General features: G+C 36.8%; 1 protein-coding gene and 1 long non-coding RNA gene across 2 annotated transcripts in view; one reads left to right on the top strand and one right to left on the bottom strand.

Moving 5' to 3' along the window:
* The window catches only part of LOC126876386 (uncharacterized), a 65,563-nt gene extending 40,437 nt beyond the window's left edge, over positions 1-25,126 (bottom strand). The window contains exons 1-2 of the long non-coding RNA XR_007694156.1: positions 25,083-25,126; positions 24,469-24,825 (exon numbers count right to left, since the gene is read on the bottom strand). This is a non-coding gene — a long non-coding RNA (uncharacterized LOC126876386). The remainder of the gene's footprint in view (positions 1-24,468; positions 24,826-25,082) is intronic.
* LOC126876382 (omega-amidase NIT2-A-like) overlaps positions 1-25,780 on the top strand; it is a 398,341-nt gene that overhangs the window by 351,947 nt on the left and 20,614 nt on the right. The window lies entirely within an intron of this gene.

The following is a 25,780-nucleotide window of genomic DNA, read 5'->3' on the forward strand; positions in this document are numbered from 1 at the left end:
AATTTACTTCCGAACTCTAGGCGTGACTTTCTAAGACTGACTCTTATGATTTTACTTTCGATCGGATCCGATTACTTTCTTTTGTCATCCCTCAACATCCCCACCGTCCATGCATTTGCTAGGCGTCCGCGATCGTTGCCACGTGCTCTTTCTTCTAGAACCTTCGGTGGAAGGACCGTTGGGATGTTGATGGTTCATTAGGCACTTCAGCGATATACATTGTCGCCGAGTGCCGCCACATCTTTATCTCTATCGTCAGTCCGTCGGATTTGAAGTATGCCGGTCGTGACAATATCAGAGGGATCAAATCAGCGACTTCAATCTATGTTACAGAGTATAGTTATCAAGAAAAATTGCTCTTTTCATGAAAAGTATGGTAATGATACTTTTATAATACATTGTATATCTGGCAGTCGGATGTGCCCGTGGCCATCGGAAATGTAAAGACGACGCTTTTAGAAAGTGATAGCGCCATCGCGTTTTAAAAACGCGTTAGAAGAAGGACGGTTTCGCTATCCAAGGCGAATCGAAAAGTGTGCGTGTTGCGAGAATCAGAGTTGATCGAGACGTCGAAGCATAGAGTCTTTAGAATTGAGTTGCGAGTGTTGTCGAGTGGTAGAGTTGCTAGTGAGAGAGAGAGAGAGAGAGAGAGAGAGAGTTACCAAATAGTTGTCAAGTTATTTGTTGTAAATACGAGCGTTGCATTTAGTTTTCCTGTTAATCAAACATCGTTTCTCTGTCTAACTAATGTCTGTATTTTCAATCCATTATTAATAAATTATAATTAATCGGACAAAATTACACCTTTAATATATTCCGATATTACAATAACTTACTTTTTTCTACGTCAATGGACACGAAAGACGTTGAGTGAGGAATTAGAACAAGTGTGGATCGTTGGAAACCACTATGCTGCGGTCTACCATTCGTTTTACCCTATATATACCACGGAACAAAGGATAATTTTCACCGGTTTCATCAAGAGCACATTTTCTAAGCTTTATTATTTATTATTACACCCATTATATTATATTATTACGATATTATCTAATTAATTGTTGTTTATTTATTTTGATGCTTATATTAACTGTTATTTGAAACATACTTTCAACAACATAATAAATACAGAGTAAAGGTTAATGAAATTTTAAACAGCTTTTTCTAAAAGAACATGTTATATCCGTGTAAGGACTATAACATTTCTGTTTCCTCGTCATGAGAACTTTATGACGCAATAAAAACTGTTGTCCTTGAAAATTATACTCCAGATCAATTTTGTGATCCATTTTTTCTAACAGATCACCATCTCCCACGGCTATAACAAGTAAGTTTTTAACACTCTATACACATAGAAAACACGTATTGATTACGATTCTGCTGATTAAAACACGGAACGTCAATATATTTATTCACTATGCCAACACAGATAACATTTACCACTGACGAATATAATATATATTTGAAAGGATGGAAATTTTATTTAACCGACTATATGACCATACTCGGTCAAGTATCAACAGCGACTATCTATCAAAAAGATTAAAAATTTTAGCCATGTGATTTGGTCCCTTAAAGCGGGGATTTTAGAAGTAATATTTTTATAATAAAAGAATTCATGAAAAAGTTGTATTATCATAGAACTAATGATAAAATGCCACCAAAACCTTTAAATTTGTAATATTCGAAAGAAACTTGAAATCTCGTTTATTTACTCGGCAACAAAATCTGATTTACCTTCAGGGAATACCTATACAATTTTTGCGTAACTCTCTCTTTTAAACAAAACATCAAAGCGTGTTGTTCCTAGCTTCAAAGGGCTTAACTCAATTTTTTGATCAATTTTTTCTCGTTCCATACGGTCGTTTCAAAGCTTATAATACCATTTACACCTTTGCCTTGTATTCCATCCATAGTTCCCATGCAATTTTATTATTATCGTTCCGAAGAACCTTCGCACTTCTGCTTCGCTCGTGATATGTATTCACATTTGTTTTGCCATTTTGTTTCGCCTTTCGGGAACGATATGTTTGGAAATGATATGATATTGAAAACAAATAGGCCATTAAACGAGAATGAATGGATTCAAACGGAATTAAGTGATCTCAATTCCACAGCTTTGGCGGCTGAACGTGTTTTCCTTTCGAACGGTTTGCTCGCGTCAAATGGTGCAAATTTCAACAAGTACCCACGTGTTTACTATTAAATTCATTTATTTCTTTTTTATTTATTTATTTATTATCTTTTTGGCTCGGTTACCTTCGACGCATTTTGCGTATTTCTTGAGCAATTTTTAAGGTATTATTTCCTATATTATTGAAGAAAGTAATGATTTTTAGATTACCAATAAAAGGTGGATTTAAATGTTATACAAATTGGCATACATTGGCAATTGGCATAATTTAAGGAAATTGGCATACTGAGATGACAAATTACTGACATTCCTTTAGTATGTTATGGAAAATTTGTAAAGGTTTAAAAATTGTTGGAACACTTTGCATGGAATATGTATTCTATATAGAATACGAATTCTTTCTCTTTCCTAATTATCGTTTACGTGATAAAATAAGGCGTTTCAATTTGAATTCATTAAATGTTGTCTTAAATATTCAATTTGAAAATTCTTTGGAGAAAATCGAAGAAGATTTAGAACTACTTTTTAATCGATAAACGCTTCAAGAATTGAGAACCACTGACCTAGGGGAACTTGATTAATCGAGGGATACGAATAGTTCCATGATATTGCAGAAGCCATTTACTGCGTTCCCCTAATATGATTACATCGATAAAAGAGAGGTCACTACTTCTTCGCCATATTTCATACGTAAAAATAAAAATCTTATATCAAAGCAAAAAAAGGAGTCACTTTTTTTTTTTTTTTGGACCAGATCGCCATGTCATTAAATCGAGCACAATAATTAAATTAGAAAATTGAGACACCGATTAACACGAAACAGCCACCGTCAACCGAATCTTATGGACGTCTTACAGATTAGAGCGTTTCATTTACTTGAAGCAAAACGAGGATTAACTCGTAGCAACTGAGCAGTAGCTCAGTGCCGAACATTTATCTTCGTTCTCGCCAGTACGGGGAGTGCAAAAAGGCGATTTGCGAAGTCAAATTTGTGCATCAATTTGAGCGGCTTTTTCAACAAATCGAAATTCGAAATGTTGTTAAATACGACTTATTCGGAGACAATGAGGCGAAGATGATTATAAGATTCCATGAAAATATTATGTTAGATGAAAGCTGTTGGTGCCTATTAGTATGGTTCTTCTGTAGTATACACACGTATAATAGAATAATAATAATTTACTACGAGTAAAAGAAACATTTATACGTATCCATAGGGCTTTCGATTTATGAAAATTGAAAAGAAGATATATTCCATTTGGTCGTCGATTTTATTTAAATTCGTTAGTATTCGTTCCAGTTACGTCATTAATAAAACATTTTTATTGATAAGCTACCTAAGAAAAAGACCTTTTTGTCACCCCAAATTGCTTCAAAAGAAAATCCCTTGTCAAACAAACCATGTTCCTTGTACGAAAATCTAAAAAGGATTTTCCAAAAAGATGTATTCAGTAAACCGTGGCTTGTGACTGGTGAGCTTGAAAAGAGTTGTTGAAAGTTAATATTCGACCAAGCTCTTGTGACATCAATCACATCTCAACCTACATCAGTGATAATACATCGACACCCGACCTTCGGACACTTTTGGACACATCACCACCTTATCATCATAGCATACACCAAGGCTGTGACGCACCTCAGTCCACATCAGAGATAGAATATGGGCCCCCGACCTTCGGACACTTTTCTACATCATAACCTACACCTAGCTCCTCAACATCCTAAAACCAAAACGTATATAAACCGAGACTTCACCCAGCTTGGACAGTTCTTGTTCCTCTTCCAGTTGCTGTACTCATACAACCCCTATTCTCCGGTTCGGTGTTATTTTGTGTTTATAATAAAGTTTTATAAAGGAAAATAAGTAGTTGGGTTACGACACAGCCTTCTTACTACCACCCAAGTACCAACTTTACGTGACATTTTGGCGATCCGTGCCAGGATCCATCAACTTCAAGAAAACGAAATTACGCATTTCGGCATACGTGCATCATTGAAGATTGAGGGATCAGCGGACCTCTGCAGATCAGCTCACTTTGCGTGAAAACGACTTCTACGGAAAGCGGACTACGGTCATCACCAAAATTGAAACTGGTCACGAAAAGAAGAATATTCAGGTAAAGAACTGGATTCTTTTAAATATTATCGTACTCGTCGCAATAGCTTCGCTAGTACAGACTCCAACAACAGTACAATAACCACTATGAGCAAAAAATCAGAAGACACATCTTCTGTTAGCCCTATGGCTACTGGTGTGGATCCAAGTATTCGGGCCATACTAGACGCTATGCAGAAGCAGAACGAAATCAAGTTAAGAAAACTGTTAAAGGAGACTATTAAAGCAGCGACTAGTCGGAGTTATCAGGGTAGTTTAGTTTCTAATAATTTGAACAAAAGCTTGGAGAAAACAGACGTTACTGTGGGAAATGAAGAAATGGTTTTGAAAGAATTTTCAAAAGAATTGCAGTCTAATGTAGAAAATTCTTATGAAAAGAAAGTATCAATTGACACCGCTTCACAGGATTATATTTTCATTAAAACAGACTTAATGTTTGATGTCAATAGCTCAACAGAATACCAGAAAGAGTCTGTGAAACGAAGGAAAGAAGATATTGCAGTATTGTATAATGATTTGTCACCATCTTCGTCACAAGATACTCAAAATTTACAAGAATGGTTTGACAAAAAAGTAAAAGTTTAGGAGAAGCAGAAAAAGATCATAATAAGAAGGATAATATTTCAATGAGAAATATTTTGGACGGCGATACAAATAAAGAAAACCAAATTGAAACGAAGGAATTAGAAGCAGTTAGTAAATCAACTGCTGAAAATGATACAAAATCAATAGACAACGTTGAACAAAATATATCATTAGAATCCATACAAACAGCAAGAGATAATGCTTACAATAATGAACATTTGCTTATAGAAGAAGACCAAATGATGACAGCGAAAAATGCGTGTGACACTACAGAATCAAAAACTTCAGCAGATCTTATGTCGAGAAATTTAGATGCTAATACACAAGAGAAGTCTTTAGAGAATAAAGATGACAAGAATCCATCTCCATCTATGTTAGATAGTAGTAAACGGAGCAGTCGTTATAATGTTGCTGCAAAGCCTGCTACTTCGCCAAAATTTGAAGAAATTGTTTATAATCAAACCAGACAATCAAACACAAATAAAATTTTGCGAAGCGCTTTAAAGACGAAATTAATCGAAGACAAGTCTGAAATAATTAATAAACAAAAGGCATCGGAAAATGTAGAAAATAAATTTGCCAAAGAAGAAAAAAGAGGTGTTAAACAAAAATCAATTTCAGATAGTGAAAACGAAACAACTGATAAGTTCGTCAACGAAGGGAAGGTCTTTTAACGAACACAGCTAGTGATAGCGATAGGTATAAATCTGTAGAAAATGATAATGCAGTAACGGGTGTAATAGCAACTGATGAAGCGAAACATAGAGGCAGACCTAGGAGATCGGATAAAGTCAAAGTTAAAGAAGATGAAAATACAAGGAAGATCCTACAAAATGAGAAGGGTGGATTAGAAGAACAAAGAAAACTCGAAGAAGATACAAAAGAAGAAACTGCAGAGACAGAAGTCAATTCAAAAGGTATATTAAATAATAAGTGCGATTTACTTGATACCGAAAGAGCTATTGAAATTAATGATACGGTTCAAGATATTAAATTTACTGAAGGTAGAAGCCGCACTCAAAATGATATGGAAGATGTAGTAGAAGATTCACAAGAATTATCTAATAAAAGTAAGTTATCAGAAATAAGGATTGCACTTAACAAAATTGAATATACAAAAACTATTTTACGGAATAAAAAGAATTCATTAGAAAGAGAAAGAGGAGTAAGGAAAAAGAAGAAAATGTACAGACAGAAATTATTTCAAAAAATATATCAGATGATAAATGTGATTTGCTTTAGAAAAAAAAAATATTATCCACAAACTACATTAGGAATTTATCTATTTTAGTGAAGAGAAAGAGAAAGGATAGAGGAGTTGATCAATAGACTGTGGATTTTGAAGCGTTTATGAAAAACTTACAATTTTAATAAAATATTCAATGTAAAGTCTTATAATATTATAAGACTATAATATTATAATATTCAAATAAATAGATGAAAAAAAAATTGAATTTGCATAATTACTCATGGCTTATTGATCAATCATGCGACTCGTTCAGAGGTAACTCGAGTTGTAAAGGCGACAATTTATTAAAAATGGTATATCTGACGTACGATGCATTTGGTCATGTTAAACTATTTAAATAAGTATAAAAATCACGCGAAAAAAAATCTACTGAAAATAATGTTGAACTAGTTAATAATAATAAATCATATAGGGAAACACAAACCTTAAATCAAGATTTTAAGTTAAAAAAAAAAAAAAAAAAAGAAAAAAAAGAAGAAAGAAGTTGATAAAATGACAGCAACATGTAGCAGCAGGCGAGAGAAAATAAGCCAAATTTCTAAAAGAAGAAACGATGCTCAAGAACTCGAAATTTCTCGAGTGGATATGCTAAACAACGAATTTAATGAAGAGTTGAAAGAACGTGAAACGGCAATAGAAGACTTACATCAAATGTTAAAGCATCAATCGGAAATTCATAAAGTTACCTTAAATGAAGCAAGTTTGAAAATAGGAGAACTCTCTGATAAAATAAAATGTTTTAAAGGAAAAGATAGTCAGATACCGAAACGTAATGAATTACTCGAAGAAGAACAGAATAAATGGAGAAGTTTAGAAAAAATGATTACAGAAAAACTTGAAGAAGAAAAATCCCGTTAGGAAACAGCTGAAGACGAAGTGAGAAAGCTTTCCAAATATAACGAGCAACTTCTAAAAGATTATCAAGAAATCCATAAAAAAAAAAAAAAAAAAGGTAAAGAATTAAACATGTACCTCAACTGAAAGATAAAATCAATCGACAGGATTTATATGCGAAGAACATAAGAACACAATATATAGAACAGCACAAGATGATCGAAAAATTGAGAGCAAAAGGAAAACGTGTGCATAATAAAGGTAAAGAGAACACATAATGTATCTTCACCAGGGGCGCATGATCCAAAATTAAATAATAAAATAAAAGGTTTTGTTACTGAAAAGTTAGAGAGATTTCATGACAACAAAAGCATTGCCTGTGCAGAGTGCAGTGTATCAATGTGCACTAAAAATGCAAGCAACGTGACGATTACTTTTAGAACACCACAAGCACCACGAAAACACAATCAAGACCAAACAAGATCAAGTTCAAAAGTGAAGTTACGTGAGCTTATTACTGCTAACGACCAAAAATTGAATTACGATCCCGAGCATCAACTCGCTGATCTTCAAGTAGAATGTTCCGACAAAGACAGGACGACACAAGAGTTCGAGAAGCACATAGAGGACATGAAGGAGGAAGTGCAAAAATTAGAATTGCAACTCGACGAGTTACAAAAAAAAAAAAAAAAAACACACGCACGTAAAAAGAGTTCAATCTTTTGGAATACAAATTGAAGAACTAACAATAAAATTAGAAGAAATAACATAAGTCACAAATATGAAGTTGACTTGCTGGAACAAAAAAAAAAAAGGCCAAACTTAATTCATGTGTTAGTAATTCAGTGGAGGAACGTGAAGCTGGAGCTAAAGATGCAAAAGAGATAAAATGTAGTTCTTGAACCACAAGGACAAATAATCTGTCCTTCAATGTGAACTAGACGAACTAAAGGGTGAATATAAAAAAGTGGGTGATTTTGGATATAAATATGAAGAAGAAACTAATAAATTGAAACTGGATTTTGAAAAATAAGAAAAATGATCCTTGTCAATGAAAATAAATTTGAAATATTGCGTAGGGTAGAAATTGAAGGTAAAGTAAAAGATATGAACGAACAAAATAATTTTCTTAGAAAAGAACTGGAAAACGTCCAAAAACTTTCCAAAGATGTTAATAATCGCTTACTCGAGGCGAACCAAGAATTAAAAGATTCACATAGAAAACACACTCTTATTTGAAAATTGAAAAAAAAGAAAAAAAAACATCAGGAAGAATTAGGTGATATAATAAAACTTCATGATGAAGAAAAATATAAACTGATACAGCATTGGTGTTCTGTAGAATGTCAAACTGCCATAAAGGGTTACATTGATGGAAAAGTGCAGTAAATATTTAAATAACAATCCATGACTTCTTAAGTAATTGTAACAATCTTGATGTTTTACTATGGAACAACTAGATAAAGTGCGCAGTGACATTAATAAAGTAGAATCATCGATAAAAGTAGATGTATCTTCTTCATTAATATCAGAATCAACGACTGATATTATAAAGAATGTGCATGATATTCCAGAAAATCAAAAAAAAAAAAAAAAATAAGTCACAGGAATGTACAGATAATACAATTCAAGATGGTTTAGTAGTAAATAAATGTGATGTAACAAATTTAAATAAAAACAAAAACAATTTCTAAAGTAAGGAAAGTAGTGAGACAGAGAGCATAAAGAACGCTGCGATTAATGAAGTAGAACAAGAAATAATAAATAAGGACCCACAAATTGATGATCAATGTAAAAAAAAAAAAAAAAAAAGATGAGAAATTTCAAGAAGAGCAAGCAGAGAATACAACTGAGATTGGAGATCATTCAAGATATGCAGGTGACACATCTTTAGATAAAGAATCTTTTATAAAGGAAAATAAGTAGTTGGGTTACGACTCAGCCTTCTTACTACCACCCAAGTACCAACTTTACGTGACACTCTCGACCCTTCCATCCCGATAATCCCAATCAAAATTCGAATGAACCACCCAACGGAACGAGCATCGATCCCTATAGAATCTCTTTGAGCATTCTTTACTAAGGAATTGTCGTCTTTTACCCCATTACGTTCTTCCATCACAATCTTCGTAATGGTAAATGAAAAAGTAAAAGTTTTTAAAACGCGATGGCGCTATCACTTTCTAAAAGCGTCGTCTTTACATTTCCGATGGCCACGGGCACATCCGACTGCCAGATATACAATGTATTATAAGAGTATCATTACCATACTTTTCATGAAAAGAGCAATTTTTCTTGATAACTATACTCTGTAACATAGATTGAAGTCGCTGATTTGATCCCTCTGATATCGTTGTCTTATGAGAGTCTCGCCTGGTCTTGATTGGTTCTGTTGACTCTTATCGTTGTGAAAAATCGATTCGTTGTGTACCTTTTTTGTATAGAGAATTATTTTGTGGTAGAATATAATGTTGTAATATTTGTGGTCTTTACTTTACTAATTTTGTCACTGAGCCGCTCTTTGGTTCGTTGAGCGATTCATATTCCGCATATATTCCGTACTTGCTTCGCTTGGTACTTTTATAATTTTCGCAGTTACAATAAAAAATTTAATTCTTAACAGATTAAAGATTTAACCTCTTGCTTTATAGTGTACAATAATTTTTTTTTTTTTTTTTTTTATAGGTTATGTGATCCATAGTTTGAGTAAGTAGTACATATATATATATATATTTACGTGACAAGCTTTCATTTCAATCTATATTTAAGATTAATATTTTATCAGTTTCTGTTCGTAACAACATCGAAGTAGTCAATAAGTTTGAAGAGTATAATTAAGGAAGTTATGAAGCAAGAGGTTAAGAATAAATTCTGAAAGAGGTTATGTACAACTCAGTAGTACTGCTTTACATTACTTTGCGAATTACTTTTCAAGCATAAAAATAGTTTAACAGCCACTTATAGTTATTTCCTTACCATTACATTCATTAAATTCGTTTGATTTTGTAAACAAAATAACCACGCTGACCAGTCTCTTATTTAAAATAGAATTATTTTGTCATATATCCAACAGTTTACTTTCTCTTCGTAAATATTATTAATAATTTTATCAATTTCGTATACTTCCATCCTTCGTATAAGTGACAATGAATCAGAAGAGTTTCATAGCAATATTGAACAACATACAGTCAACTACAACACCATTAGATACATCCACCATACAGTCAACTACAACACCATTAGATAACAGCAATACAATAGATTATAATTTTCTACGTGTCATTGATTCATCATCATCATTTTCCATTTTTTTAGCATATGTAAAAACCATCCAATTTAAAATGTTTAAATAACAATAGCCTATACAATATAATTTTATGTAAAAAAATTGATTATACCGTGCTTTAAAACCATGCTTTAAAATCGATATTCGCTGAAACAATACATCGCTCTGCGCTTCCAATTTGTTTTCGCACGAAGAATCAGTCCACTCATTGTTACCGTCACCATCTCTACCGTAATCTATATTACTCGAATAAATTCTATATCTTGATTGGAAAATCACATATTTTAACGAACTTCCTTATTTTTTGTTTTTTATGACTTTAATTGGCAATTTCCATAATGTTCTATAACTTGACAATAGACTGATAATATTTCAGGATATATATACATACATCATGTTTTTGAGGATTCTGTAGTAAAATAATTATAGGAAAAACAAACTATTTAAGAAAAAATTACCACCTTCGAGTAATAAATTATAGAAGGTTACCAATGTAATTTAAAACTTAAAAATAATCTATTACACGTAACAAAGAAAAAGATTTCTTCGCAAACGGTAACTCGAAAATTACAGCCATTGCTGTAGAAACATAGTTTTACAGGGAGAAGAATTTCGCTAGAAACTCTCGACGATGTCACATCAAGCGAAAATTCAATAAAGCGATTACTAACCATACTACCAGCGGCAATCGTGTTACGGCAATTCGTAAATAAGTTAGTCTTCTATTTGCAGAAACGTCTCTGGCAATATCGTCACACTCTTGATTACGTCGGCGCTATCAAATGGTCTTTGGAAGAAAGTTTTTCATTATCTACTTTTGCCCATGGCGTCGTTCCAACAAATGAATTCGAGTTCTGAATCGCTTTGTCTCGTATTACGACTTTATAACGGTGTTTCTTTAAACTTTAAACGATCGTAATAAATGTATTTACGGACGATGACTGATATCTGGTCTGTCTTAAAGTTTCAACTAATTAGTGCCCCGTTACTTTGGACGTTATGAAATGTTGTATAACCAAAGACTTATCTTCTCTTTTGGTAGTTGCATAAGAGAAGACTGAGCTGTTGAAACGCTCGAATAGATTAGCTGATTCGCTTAACGTATTTTTACTTCCGACGAGCTAAACACAAGAGCAGAAAGCACATAAGGAATAATACAGAAACGTCAAACGTATACAGAAATATATTTCGTAAAAGCATTAATACGTAACATGTCTTTATAATTCTATTTATGTATAGTAAAATGGTTTGTATCCATTTTCATGAATTATAACTGGCATTTCAAAGCATTCATGTAGATATGTAACTCTCGTTAATTAATAATTTAACAATGCGTCATGAAACGTATCATTTTCGTTTCTTCCTTTGTTTCGTTATACACGGAAACGAATTTGTAAATAAAGATGTATAATCAACGATAACATATGACAGCGAGTATAATAACTGTCAGCAAAGGAAGAGGTCGGTAAAATGATTGTGGTTGATTTCAGTGTATCGGTAAATAAGCTTTGACAGACGTTGCCGGGGGACTCGGTGTCGGTGAAACCGCGTCGATGAAATGATTGTCAGTAATTTAAAGATAACCCAATTTATTGATCTGTCTCCCCTTCATGGCGTTGTACGTCTCTCTATAAAACATATTCTACCTCGGAGTAATCAATCAATCGGTTTGATCAAATTAATCGGTTTAAGCAAATCACTTTGAGTCCAATTACCGGATGTCATCGATGCTACGTTGAAATGGCGAACACCATCCAAGTAATTGATGTCCTCTGTAATTATTTGTTAATCATGCGCGGAATCAGAACGATTCGACCTCGTTCCAAAGCAAATCGTTACTAGAGTAGAGACGGGAATTAATAATTCGTGTCAATTGTTCGATCGTGTTCACAAATTCAAATGCGGTTGAGTGGCGGAAACCATTTATAACACGTCCCATACAGCGTAGATCGCATACACGTCTTAGGATGTATTTTTGGTACTTATATATACTCTATATATATTCTTACTCTATATATACTGTAATATCGTAGAACGACGAACGATTGTCGGGTGAAGAGGATTTGACGCTGGAGGAGCTGAGGAGTAAGCTCGCACAGATGAATCTGCCTATATCCGGTGCGAGATCTGTGCTGGTTGCCAGGTTGAACAGAGCGTGCAAACCTGGTCGATCTACTCCTAAGGGTTCGAAGCGTGGCGAAGATCAGAGCTAATTGAGTCGTCGAAGAGTAGAGTCGTGAGAATTGATAGAGTTGTTAGAGAGAGAGTGTGTGTGTGTTAGATTCGTTGTGACGAGAGTGATCAAATAACTGTAAAGTTATGTGGCGGATCGGTATCAATGGGACGCAGACAGGTCGAGGCATCAACGCGGCGCGACACCTCCCGGGCGATCCGCTGGTACCAACCGCCAACACTAGAGGGCTACGACGACAACGAGTCTGTCTAACTCGCTAGCGGTCGAATATACGAGCGATTGATACAAATACCGCACCTAGCGAGACTCCCTCTACGTCTAAGGCAGGGACTACCGGGCATAGCCTTACTGACGAGTCCACCGGTAGTCCCGGGACGAAACGCACAACTCTCTTTCCATCCGCCACAGTTATTTGATATAGATACGAGTATTGCATTTAGTTTCCGTTAAATATCGTTCTCTGTCCAATTTATATTTGTATATTCAATTTAATATTAATAAATTGTAAGTAATCGAAAAAAAATTTCTATCCTTATTTTCCGATATTACAAGTGGGGGCTCAGCCGGGATTGAATAGGACAGAAAACGACACGATTTAACGGAGCTATTTGTGCGGGAGTAGAAAAAGAATAGAATAAAATGGCGAACGTTGAAGATGTCGTGTAAAATTAAGGTAAAAATAAGGAACTTGTTAATTTCCGAAAAGGAGATTAAGTTCTTTTTATTTTTTACTCAATTTATACAATTTTTTCGGTTCGCGATGATACACTTTCGATACTTGGATTAGTTAAGAATTTTTTTATTAGACTGACTGGATGATTTTGAAGGGAGCATTTATATTCTTCCCTTCGTTGGAGTGGGAGAAGGTTTTGTTTATACTTAGCGTAAAATTCGGAGAACGGCTGGAGTGATCGAATGCCACTCAGGCGGCTGAGAACGGGTGCTGACCGGACGGTCACACGCGATAAGGCGTTCGGAATTTCGGTTTGTTATATACAGTTGCTCGAATTTCGTCTGTGACAAAGACCTCGAGAAGCTGAGGACGAAAGAGCTGAGAGCGCGTCTGGCTAGCTTGGGGTTGAAGGTAACGGGAAGAAAACCCGAACTACGCGCGCGGCTACAGGCGGCCCTAGAAGGAGACGATGTATCGTCGGAAGAAGAGAGCTCCGACGAAAGTGAAGGCGAGGACAACAAACAAGGCGCGCGAGAATACAGGAGAGGCACGCGAGCGGTGTATCAGGACCGCGATGAGTATCACCAGAAGGTATGCGTCGGTTCGATGTTGAGTCTTAAAGACGTGGAAGACTCATTAGAGAAATTCAGCGGGGATGATCTGCTGAGTGTAAATCAGTGGGTGAAAGACTTCGAGGAAATGGCAGAAGTGTGTGGTTGGTCAGACGCCCACATGGTGACCTATGCTAAGAAATTACTCGCAGGCTCCGCTCAGGCCTTCGTACGACAAGAGCGATGCGCGAAGTCCTGGGCAAAGCTAAAGAGAGCGTTGAGGAATGAATTTGAAAATGTAGTGAGTGCCCAGCAACATGAGGATGATCTTAAGCAACTGGTTGGATTTAAGAAGCAATTGGAGAAGAAATTAGCTGATGCTTACGAAGAGGTCGAGGAACAACGTCAGGTTGTTGGACAATGGAAACGACGCGTGCAAAGTCTGAATGGCGAGATGCACGACTTGAGACTACTGTTGGAAGAACAAACAGCTAGGAATAATCTTCTGGAAAAGAAACAGCGCAAATTTGATTCAGAAACTCAGAATCTAATGAACGATCTGCGGCAAGAGAAAGCGCAACGTAAAAGATTAGCTAGAGAAAAAGAAATCGCGATCGCGGAGTAGTTTACCATAGAACAGAACCTTAGTGGCGCAAGATTGGAAATCGAATTGAAGGAAAAAAGATTGCGGACATTGGGCCAAGAGCTTGAGGAGTTAACATTTGGTAGCAAAACGGAGGAGGAAGTAGCACAGCTGAAGAACCAGTTAGAAGATGCAGAATGCGCTAGAGCAGTTGCAGTTAAAGCGAAACAGGCACTGGAGCAAGAACCGAATGAGACGCTGGCTTCGTTGCAGGAAGTACTGCGGCAACGTTCCGAAGCAGAAGATCGTGTTAATGTAGCTAGTCGCGAACGAACTGAGCTACTGTCGCAATTGGAAGAAAATAAAGAAGAGTTAGCAGAAGTTTTGAAGAAGTATCGGGCAGCTGTGCAGCGAGTGTCGGAGGAACGGAGAATAGTGGCAAGATACGTGGTGATTGGTAAAGTGGACCAAGAGATGGTGTCCTCGTCGGATTCTTGCGGCCAGCAGGAGGACTTAGCGAACATCACGAGGAGGAAGAATCTGGCTAAACAACAGCAACAGGATGTTGTTGACGATATTTGCAAATTTACTGAGAAGGATAGCGTTGCGGGTGTGAGGGTTGTTTCAAGTTTTCGGATAGACTCGAAGAGAGTCAATGCAAGGCGAACGAAAAGACAAGGGAAGTCGCACGTGCGGAATCCCTCCAATAATATCGATACGAAGATTCGATATACAGAGGATGTGGATGACGAGGACGACGACGGGATTGTCGAGGACACGATGAACGTGAAGACCTTCGAAAAAGAAGAGATCATAGTCTCGGTAGATGGTAAGTTGTTAGCGTCTTCCATGTACGAACCGAGCCTACGAAAATGTCACGACGCTGCCACGACGATCAAAGCCCCTGACAAGAGTGAAACGTGTAAACAAACAACGGAAAGGAAGATAGAGGAAGAGCGAAAGAAGAGCAATAGCATCGAGGACGAACAGGCCGTGGTGTTCCAAGAGGAACGAGATCAGTTGCGTACAGACGCAAAGAGACGGATCGAAGAGATCCAAGCCCGAGACAAGTGGACGTATAACAAGAGACGTAAGAAGGCGACAGCATACAGGACGGGAGATCTAGTGGCGATCGAGAGGATGCAGAAGGGTCCCGGGCTAAAGCTGCATCCGAAGTTTCTTGGACCGTATCGGGTGATAAAAGTCCTGCGAAATGACCGATACATAGTGCAGCGAGAGGGGGAGCACGAAGGGCCACGTACAACTTCCACGGCAGCCGATCACATGAAGTGGTGGAATGCTGACGATAGTGATGTAAGTGCGAGCAGCGATGATGAGCACATCTGAGGGCAGATGTGATTGTCAGGAAAGGCCGAGTGTAATATCGTAGAATAGCTTTGATTGGAGATCGGCTGAAATTAGAAAACACCGTGTACGTCGTCTTTCGTGGTTTGTTTACATCCAAGAGCGCCTAGTAACAGCGACGCGAGAAAGGATAAGCAGCGACAAAACAGAGGTACGGTTTCATATTTCAAGGAGTGGCAATCGAGAGGCCAGAGTATGTGAGCCGAAAAGTGTGTATGTGTGTGAGAGGACGAGAGCAAGAGCGAGCACGATCGGGCAGGAGTGTATTGGCGAAGATCAGAGCTAATTGAGTCGTCGAAGAGTAGAGTCGTGAGAATTGATAGAGTTGTTAGAGAGAGGGAGTGTGTGTGTTAGATTCGTTGTGACGAGAGTGATCAAATAACTGTAAAGTTATTTGATATAGATACGAGTATTGCATTTAGTTTCCGTTAAATATCGTTCTCTGTCCAATTTATATTTGTATATTCAATTTAATATTAATAAATTGTAAGTAATCGAAAAAAAATTTCTATCCTTATTTTCCGATATTACATATACTTATATGTACTCTATATATATTCTCTATCTTAGATATACCATAAAATATTTCGTGAAATCGCGTATTCGTGTCTAATGTCAGGGATTCTCTTTCCATAAGTCTGCGTTTTCTATATTATCTTTCTTTCTTATCAGTAGGCATTCTCACAATTTGTGATTAATACTGCTCGTACAGGAATGTTAGGTTTTTGACGTTGTAAAATTTCACGTGAAATAATAATGCCTATATATTGACTAATTTATCAATTAATTAAATCCGTGTATATCAAGTTTTCTATAATTTAGTACTTTCGTGTAACTACAGAAATTTGATGCAATATAAAATTTGATTAAAACAGCGATTCATTAGGAAACGAGAATAATGATGCAAATATTTTTTGTAGCCATTATATAGGATTTCGATCGCATAATTCATCAGTATCAACTTACCAGTCTTTAACGGAAGAACAGAAAGAAGGGCGGGCGGTACACAGACCGCAATCATGATCATTTTCATGTAGACAGTCAGACTGCTGTACATCTTCGTTAGTCGTCAAAAGTCGCGATGAGAAGCGTAAAAGAAGTGCACTAGCCAGAAGTATCTGCGACAGAAATCAGAATACACTCGTTTTCGCATGGTTGGATCAATTTCGCGTGGGACTAACCTGATTGAACCTAACGTGGGATAATTGTGTTAAGGGAAGTGATATATTTACACTGTACATGAGAGTGTGTGTGTAAGGGCCAGAGGGCGTCAAGGTCTTAGTGGAGACAAAAGACTGTTGCCAGATGTTAGAAGAATCTAGGATAGTCGGTTGGCGACAAGCGTGCGTGCAAGACGTTCTTCAGAGTGTAATATAGATGTATAACTGTTGTGTGGGAAATGTAGTCAATTATTTGTATTCCCAAATCCTCGAATTTCCTTAACATGGTAGCAGAGCGTGGTTACTAGTTTTGCAAGATATTTAGTGCGTGGTTACGATCTTGCGAGTGAGTTTTCAGTAAAGAAAAAAAAAACTTTCAGAGGAACAAAATATACTTCGAGCACGTAGGAACGCTTGAGTAAGAAAAGAAAAAAAAAAGAAGAATCAATTAAAATGGAGAGATCGGAAATCATGATACCTATATTCGATGGTGAGGATTATGGAATGTGGAAGCAAAGAATCACGATGTTTCTCAAATATAAGGAATGCGAGGTTGTTACAACTAGAATGAAGAACGAAAGAGACGACGAAGACTGGGACAAAAAGGATTTGAAGGCGATAAATATAATTTATAGTGCAATATCGAACAGACAATTGGAGTATGTTAGGGAAGGAAAAACGGCGTATGATATAATAAAAAGGTTCGATGAAATGTACTTGAAAGAGTCGACGGCACTGCAGATCGTATGCAGAAGGAGATTGGAAAACATAAGACTGGAGAACTACACTGATTCAGCATCATTCTTTAACGATTTCGAAAAATTAATAAATGAATTAAAAAGTGCGGGCGCACAAGTAAGTGAGAGGGAAAAGCTGAATTACATGCTGAATACGTTACCCGAAGAATACAGCTACATAGCGGACATAATAGACGCATTGAAAGAAGAGGATCAAACGGTAGCGTATGTAAAAAATAAAATAGAGTTAGCAGAGAAGAAAAATAAATCCAATCGAGGAGAAAGGCAAACCAACGCCTTTTCTGCAAAAAAGGAAGGATGCTTCAGATGTGGAAGATTAGGACACTTTGCGAGAGAGTGTCAAAATGGCGTCCAAGCGGGAAGCAGTAACGGCTATTGGCATGGGCCAACACGTGGTCGAAACAGAGGAAGAGGGAACAAAGGCAATACGAGCAGAGGACGTGGAAACTTTCATCGTCAATCAACAACCGGCACGGGCGAGCATGGAAACTCAAGAGCAGGCATATGGACAGCAACGGTGCACGCAGCAAACAGCAGTGAGACGAATGAAAGAAGTAAGAACGAAATAGTGTGGCTATTAGATAGCGGTTGTACCGATCACATAATTAATAATATAAATTATTTCGATAAATCTATCGACCTAAAAGAACCGGTAAATATATATTTAGGCGATAATAGACCGATAAAAGCGACAAAAGTTGGGAATGTTATAAGTTATTTTGAAGCATTCGGAAAACAAAATAAAATAAATATGAGGAAAGTATTTTACGCGAAAGAAATGTCCGCAAATTTGATTAGTTTAGGTAAACTAACAGACAATAAGAATACGGTTATTTCCAAAGGAAATATTGCGAAAGTAATAGATGAGGATAATAAACTTACAGCTGTAGCGTTCAAAGAGAATGGGACATATAGAATAAAAAGTATATTGAAAGGGAAGAAGCACTTAGTAAACAGCGCCGAACGTAGTGGTACGAGTAAAAAGGAAAGATGGCATAGGATGCTAGGACACGTAAATTTTAAATATTTAGAGATTTTGGGTAAAGAGCAGCTAGTGACTGGCATACCGAATGAATTTGAAAAGGAACTTTTGAAATGTAGGGTGTGTATAGAAAGCAAAATGCATAACTTACCTTTCAAAAATAATCGAACTAAGGCTAGGGAAATAATGGAAATTATTCATACGGACGTATGTGGTCCCTTTAAGACCACCGGATTCAATGGAGAAAAATATTTCATTTCATTTATCGATGATTATAGTAAAATAGCTAGGATCTATTGTATAAAATCAAAAGATGAGGTCTTTGATTCTTTCGTACAGTTCGTAAATGAAGCCGAAAATTTAACGGGCAAGAGGTTAAAAATATTAAGATGCGATAATGGTAAAGAATATTTAAATAATCGAATTTATAAATTTGCTAGGGATAAAGGTATAAGAATAAATAATTGCCCAACATACGTACATGAATTAAACGGGACAGCGGAAAGGTATAATAGAACAGTGATGGACATGGCGCGTTGCTTGTTAGCGGAAGCGAAAGTACATAAAAGGTACTGGCCGGAAATAGTTTGAAACACCAGCTCAGATAAATGACCCTCTAACTTACCTTTGTCCTCATCGACGTCAGTGATTTTAAAGCTAGTTATAAAGTGCACTTCTCAGCCAGCGTCCACGGCAGTCAATATTATTTAACGGGTCTTAACGCGATGTAAAAAGGGAAAAAGGAGGAAAGAAGGAACAGGGAAGCAAAGAGGAAAAACGAATTTTTCATTTTCTCGAAACTGGATCAAGTTTCAGGCTGCTCGCCAAAGAGTCTGTAGCTAACGAGACAAGATTAGGCAAACCACGCTTTAAAATTCCCACAGAACTATAATAATCCTCGAAATCAATACGATTCGTCGATCCATCGCCTGATTAAAAAATGAGATAGGATGAAGCTCACTAGTCGGCCTTTGAACTTTCAATAGTGATTCTCTGTAAATGCTTGAAATTGACGCTTGGATTCTTTCCAGATTAACTAGCTTTGCCCCTCCCTCCCTTTATCTATTTTCTTAGATCGACTTAGACTGCCACAACATATTATCTTTCTTCTTTTCTTTTCTTTTCTTTTCTTTTGATCTTTTAAAGCCCTAAATCGCTGGCTATTTTGTATACTATATATTTTGTACACTCAGTTACTCTGTAAGTCATAAGTACATATGTTTTACAACGTTATTTGTCATATTTCAGTTAAACCACAGAAAAGCCAGAAATATATTTGCAGCGTGTTTTAACGCGTCCCTGGCAAAGATCTCAAAAACGAGTTGCGACACAATTTAAAGCGACAAATAGCACCGCGTGTCTCGTTGTGGTAACACACGGTTCGCCAGCTTTTTAAAAGCTCTCTCCGTTTGCTTTTTCCTCTCTTCCCTGCCTCTTCGTTTTTTCTTAACGAGCAAAACCATTTTCGCGAGGACGAGAGTACGGAAATGACGTACTGGCAATTTTGTTTTGTGATAATACAAGCAGCTCGGTTTCAGTGAATTAAACTTGGGCCCAAGCTTCTACTTATCCCTACCTTCCTTTCCTTTATTTTCCCTTCTATATCGGTTTTGCGGTTTTCCACATTTCCATCACAATAAACCATGTTTTTTCTCGATTTTACATGTTAGCCAATGATTCACGGCAAAACCGTCGACTGTAAAAATATTTGTAGCTGCAATAGCAACAAGTATGTTTTCTCAAATAGAAAATATTGGGAGCGTACTAATGACGAGGGCCTCAGGCTTGATAACGAATCCGTGACCAACGGGAGGACAGGTTCCCTTGCTCTAACTCACACGTGCACCACTCCCTGCTCGTAAGGCACTCGACTTCCTTCACCGATCAGCTCTCTAGCAAGACTGCTCGTCATCCCAACGACGCCACCGAAACAAGACTCCGGTCGAGTGTCTCAGTACACACGATCCTCCGATCGACGTACGATTGCTATCGGTTTGGACTTGCGATTGTTTCGTTATGGCTATATTAGGGTCTAGGTTGCAAGGTTAGGGTGTTTTCCTGAAGTTCCAGAGGGGCCCCGGCGTCCTTTCGTCTCCGACTCGGCCATCCTGACACTTACACGTCCTCGTGTGTGGCCTGCTGGCTTAGTCTACCCGTCGGGGCTTCCACCACGCAGGCATCGACCCGGCGCTCGTCCTCGGGGCAATGTTTTTCTTCTCGCCGCGATGGACAGCGAGACGCGATGTGTCCCGGCATGTGGCAGTGAAAGCACAACGCTTTTGGTGGTGCAGCCGGTCGGCTTTCCTCCGGCCGTCGGGGGTCCTTCTTCGGTTCCCACTTCGCCCTCTTGCGGCATTCGAATGTCGGATGTCCGTAAATACCGCAGTGGCCACACCTGGTCCAGGGGGCGGGTGACCTGCCTCGTTTGTTTCCGGAGCTCGCTAATGACCTCCACGACGGGGGCGTTGGCCACTCCGTGTATAGGAAGGGCTTCATTTCTCTTTGGAATTGTTTCACCGACGTGATGTCATTCGTGAGCGCTAGTCGTTTAAAACGTTCATCGCGCGAGCCCAGCAGATGGAGGGCGGTGGCGGCGAGTACCTCTTCCCTGGTTGAATTTCGCCACTTCGACCCCAGGAGGGTGATGATACGATTTCCGTACGCTCCTGGTGTTTCGCCGTCCCGCGGTAGTTCCTCGGCTACCTTGATTAGCGACGCGGCTGCTACTTCTTGGCCACCGAAGTGCGCGGCGAATTGTTCCTTAAAATCTGGCCAGGTGAGCTCGTCGCCGTTCATTATCTGCGTAAGCCAATACGCTGCCGGACCCTCTAGGGCACGGTTTAGGGCAGAATACAGTGCGCTGTTTTTCAGGCGGTGGTCCCTCATGAGCAGGCCGACGGCTGTGCACCAGGCGGCTGGATCTGCGTCCGCGGCTTCGGGGTTGAAGCGCGGTAGCGATACCCAGGTTGCCCGGTGTCCTTTCTTCTTCTTCTTCTTCTTCTTCCTCTTCTTCTTCCCTAGCGACCGCTTTAGTGCGCGCACGATACTCTTACGATCCCGTGCCGACAACGTGTGTTCGGATGCCACTTCTGATGTCGAGTCTGAATCCGAATCCGAGCTCGAGTCACATTCCGAGTCCGAGCTCGAGGCGTCCTCCCGGGCAGGGCTCGCGGGAGATTGCGATTCCGTGTTGGAGTTCTCCATCGTCCGGTCGCGGGTGGGGTACCTTTATTGTCGACAGTGACACTAGTGACGAGGGCCTCAGGCTTGATAACGAATTCGCGGCCAACGGGAGGACTATCATATAAAAAGCAACAGGATACACGAAATAATATAATTCTGACTAGGACAACATAAACGCAAGAAGTGTTGATATTGAAAAAAATATTTAATTTTGTATATAAATATTTTCATATTTAAAAAAGTTTCCGGAAGCAAACAAATATTATCATAAACCGAATGTTTCATGATCCTTTTCTAATTAGAGTGTGTCACAGCATGTGAGAACGTTTCTTAAAAATATGACTTATTGCAAATACTTAATCGCAATTATAAACGATTAAGACCTTCTCACAACGAGGCAATCTATCCAAAGTATAAAACTCGTTATACTTGATGAGAAAACAAATCTCTACTTAGGTTTCATTTCGTTTCATCGCGTTTATAAAAAGTGAATTTGTATGAACACATCGTGCAATTTAGTAATTAGGACCGTTGATCTCGCTGCAACATAGATGGATAGAAAAAAGCCATTTAAAATGATACAACGTCGGGAAGACAATTATGAAAATTATAAATGGAACACAAGATAAAATTGTTTAAGATTAATTCTTCTTTTTTTTTTTTTTTAATCGCGAGTGTTTGCAAACGAAGTTTCAATCTGTTTACAATGATAGCAATGAGAGGAGGATGTCTATGAAAGTTATAAATGCGATATTGAATAACATTTCTGCGAGTGGGTTTGTTTTTCGCTACAAATGTTTTTTAAACGAATCTGCAATCTGTTGGAAACAACGGAACAGTAACGGGACGACTGATAGGGAAATAAAAAGGATCGCGTTTTATTTGAACAGACAAATCTTTGAAATCTATTCGAAAGTCTATTTGAAATGGTACGAGCTCGAAAAGAACGGTGAATACTATAGAAGAAGGATTAATTAAAATTCTTATTAATCTGTACGCTTTGTATATTAAATACCCTGATCGATGCCAAGATAACAAATTATTATACAAAACAGTGAAGTATCCACGTCTGACATTAATATTGAGTATTACCATTACTGTAATTTAATTTTTAACCGATCCTGAAAATTCCTTAGAACGTAAAAAGTATAAAATGTTACTGTGCATTTCGTGATTAAATGCACTGTAATTTAGAAACAGTTATGAAGCGGAAACAAATAATTTATTCAGAATAAGAATTCTACGTAATCATGTTAAAAAAAAAACGTACTTATAACGCGTTTAAACTCCAAATATGTAAAGACAATAAGGGAAAAGAATTAAACGAAGAATCGTATTTTTTGTAAATTCACACAAGATTTTATCTAAAAAAAAATTAAGATTTTTTGAAGAACGTACAAGACGGAACACGAACAATAAAAAAGGGATGTTAAATACAAAAAATAGATTGAAATTTAGATTATGAAATATAAAAAAAATGATATTGCATAATTTACAATTATTTTCGATAGCTTACGTCAGTATGTTGGAGTGTAAACTATAAAATATTCAAAAACTGATACCATTCAGACATAATTTAGAAAAACAATAAATTGCGGAAACCGATAGTTAAAACTCGATACGATCGATACTCCAAAGCTCTAATCCTAATAATTACTCAGCAATAATAACCGATAATTCATGTTGATTAATGTTTGAACTCCGTTTTTTTTCTGTATGTGTATACAAATTTTGTACAGTTTGATAAAGCGAAATTAAATTATCATCCTTTTGTACTACTTCAAACATTGAGATTTGTCATCTTCAAGGTCGATCACACATAGTTTCAGATTGCGGAGTTGCAAGGGTAATTAATTTTGCAATCGGTTTTCCTTTGATATAGATGTGCATACAAATAGCCATTGATTGACAATATACCGAAGCAATTCTAGTTTAATTTGAAGTCATCGATCCTTTGATATTTTTGGAAGAATAGTAAAAGTACAGAGAAAACAAGAAAAAATGGCGTTAACTAAAAGATAGCTCCAATGTATCTCATAAATATTATCTATATATCATTTGTAAGATGTAAGTGACCAAGATATCGAATTATAGAAAAATTGTATGTAATGATCAATACTTGAACGTTACTTACATTTATGTACATGAAAATTTGATCTTTTATTAACTAAGTTATTGATCGACAAAATGACTTCCTACATAATTCTCCGCCTGAACTGAAATGCATATTTTTTTTTACGCAAGCCTTATGTGTAGCTAGCAACGAGCAAACAGATTAATTACTTTACACACGGTCGTATCTTGTTTGCTGTAGGCGAGTTCTCTCGTGTATTCAACGAAGTACTCAACTTTAAAGCGATAACAGAAGAACATTATTGTATCGATAAAAATCATGCTTTTTTCAAAGAAATATGTAACTCGTATTTTTTTTAAAGCAACCCTCATAATGTATTAAATAAAATAATCATACATTTTTTTTGTTCAACATTTGTAAAATACGATATTATCAAGATCACCAAGGAGGTAATCTTCAATTCTTAATGAATATAATAAAAAACATAATTAATGATTGTTTGATGGTTTTATTATTATCTCTATAATACAAAAGCACAACATCGTGTCAACAGTTTATATAGTTCGTATGTTTCTGTAGGAATACACAAATAATAGTTCTCTATCACAACGTAATCTAAAGGGAAAACCCTGACTAAATGACAAAAATATCGGTAATAACTGGAACTAATGAATGTTAAAAGCAATCAGTATATTCCATACAAACTTCCATCAACACGATTCGTTCTTCATTCTCTCAACACACTAAGACCGCAATCTTTAAACGCTTATAAAACCATAAGCAATCGTGAAGTTTAGAATTCGCTAACTGGGCGTCTCTCAATCCAGTTTTTGATCTTGGGCAGAAGGAGGACCTTTTTCTCCAGCAGCTTCAGATTCTCGTAATTCTCGATCAGATCAGACTTGTACATAAAGTTCAAATAATCGAGCAGAGCAACGAATGTTAAATCAGCCCAAGAGAGAGTACCATCGTAGAAGTAGCCGTCATTTTCCTTCACTTGCTGGTCCAAACGTTCTAAAATGAACGGCAGCGTCTCTTCAGCAGCCTTGCGTTTTGCAGCTTTGACCTTCTCGTCCTCCTCATAGTGGAAGGCGGCAATTTCTGAAAATTTGTTTTCAGTTAAATACTATTCGCTAATGTTATACTAATTTGAATACAGTGTTGTGCGAAATTTAAATGATACTGAAGATAGAATTACAATCCTTTTTAATCCTTTGTCTTGTATTGTTGACATACGTGTATCGTTCGATTAAATCAAATATTAAATCGGATTTCAACTAATAAATACCTGAACAGATATGTACTATCTGTTATCAAGATTCTCATAAGATTTATGCAAAACAGCACTGGATACTCACTATGACGAATATCATGAATAGTATCAACAGTGGCATCAATAAGGGCATTGTCTCCTTAACAATACCTATTGTTCTCCCATATATCTTATAGAGCAATGGAGAGTAAACAATAATCTCTGTTATACTCTGCATAATTGTGTTCTACTTTATTTAGCTACTTTAGTTAAATTAGGAAAGATGAGATTTAAGAAACAGAATTTCTTTAAATTTTAAGCTTACAGGGCTTTATTTCTGGCCAGACGTCCTTTTTGATACGTTCATCTTCAAATGGAATACTAGCATAGCTGAAGAAGAACGGATTGGTTCTGCCAATGCCGTAACTGGGAAGTAAGTCAATTTATAGAGCGGCATCTTCCTGGAAGTATAATATATACAAAGTAAAAACAAAGAATCATTGATGATAAGAATTATATTATTACAAATTATGAAGTATAAGACAATTTAAGTAAAAAGCATCAACTACTAACTACTCGCATAGCTATTTGTATCTTTATATTTTAATATAGCTTAGATATAAAAAGAATATTATTTTTGGATGTAATAATGTATAAACTTGCGCCAAATATTATAACAAAATATTGCACTTTCTATTTAAGTAGGATAGACATATTACCGGCATTTATCTTTTTTCTATAGCAATGAAATTGTTTATAAAAAAGTTTATAAGAAAACTATCAATTAATGCAAACAACGCATTT

This window comes from Bombus huntii, unplaced genomic scaffold (genome assembly GCF_024542735.1).
Source record: "Bombus huntii isolate Logan2020A unplaced genomic scaffold, iyBomHunt1.1 ctg00000073.1, whole genome shotgun sequence".
Taxonomy (NCBI): domain Eukaryota; kingdom Metazoa; phylum Arthropoda; class Insecta; order Hymenoptera; family Apidae; genus Bombus; species Bombus huntii.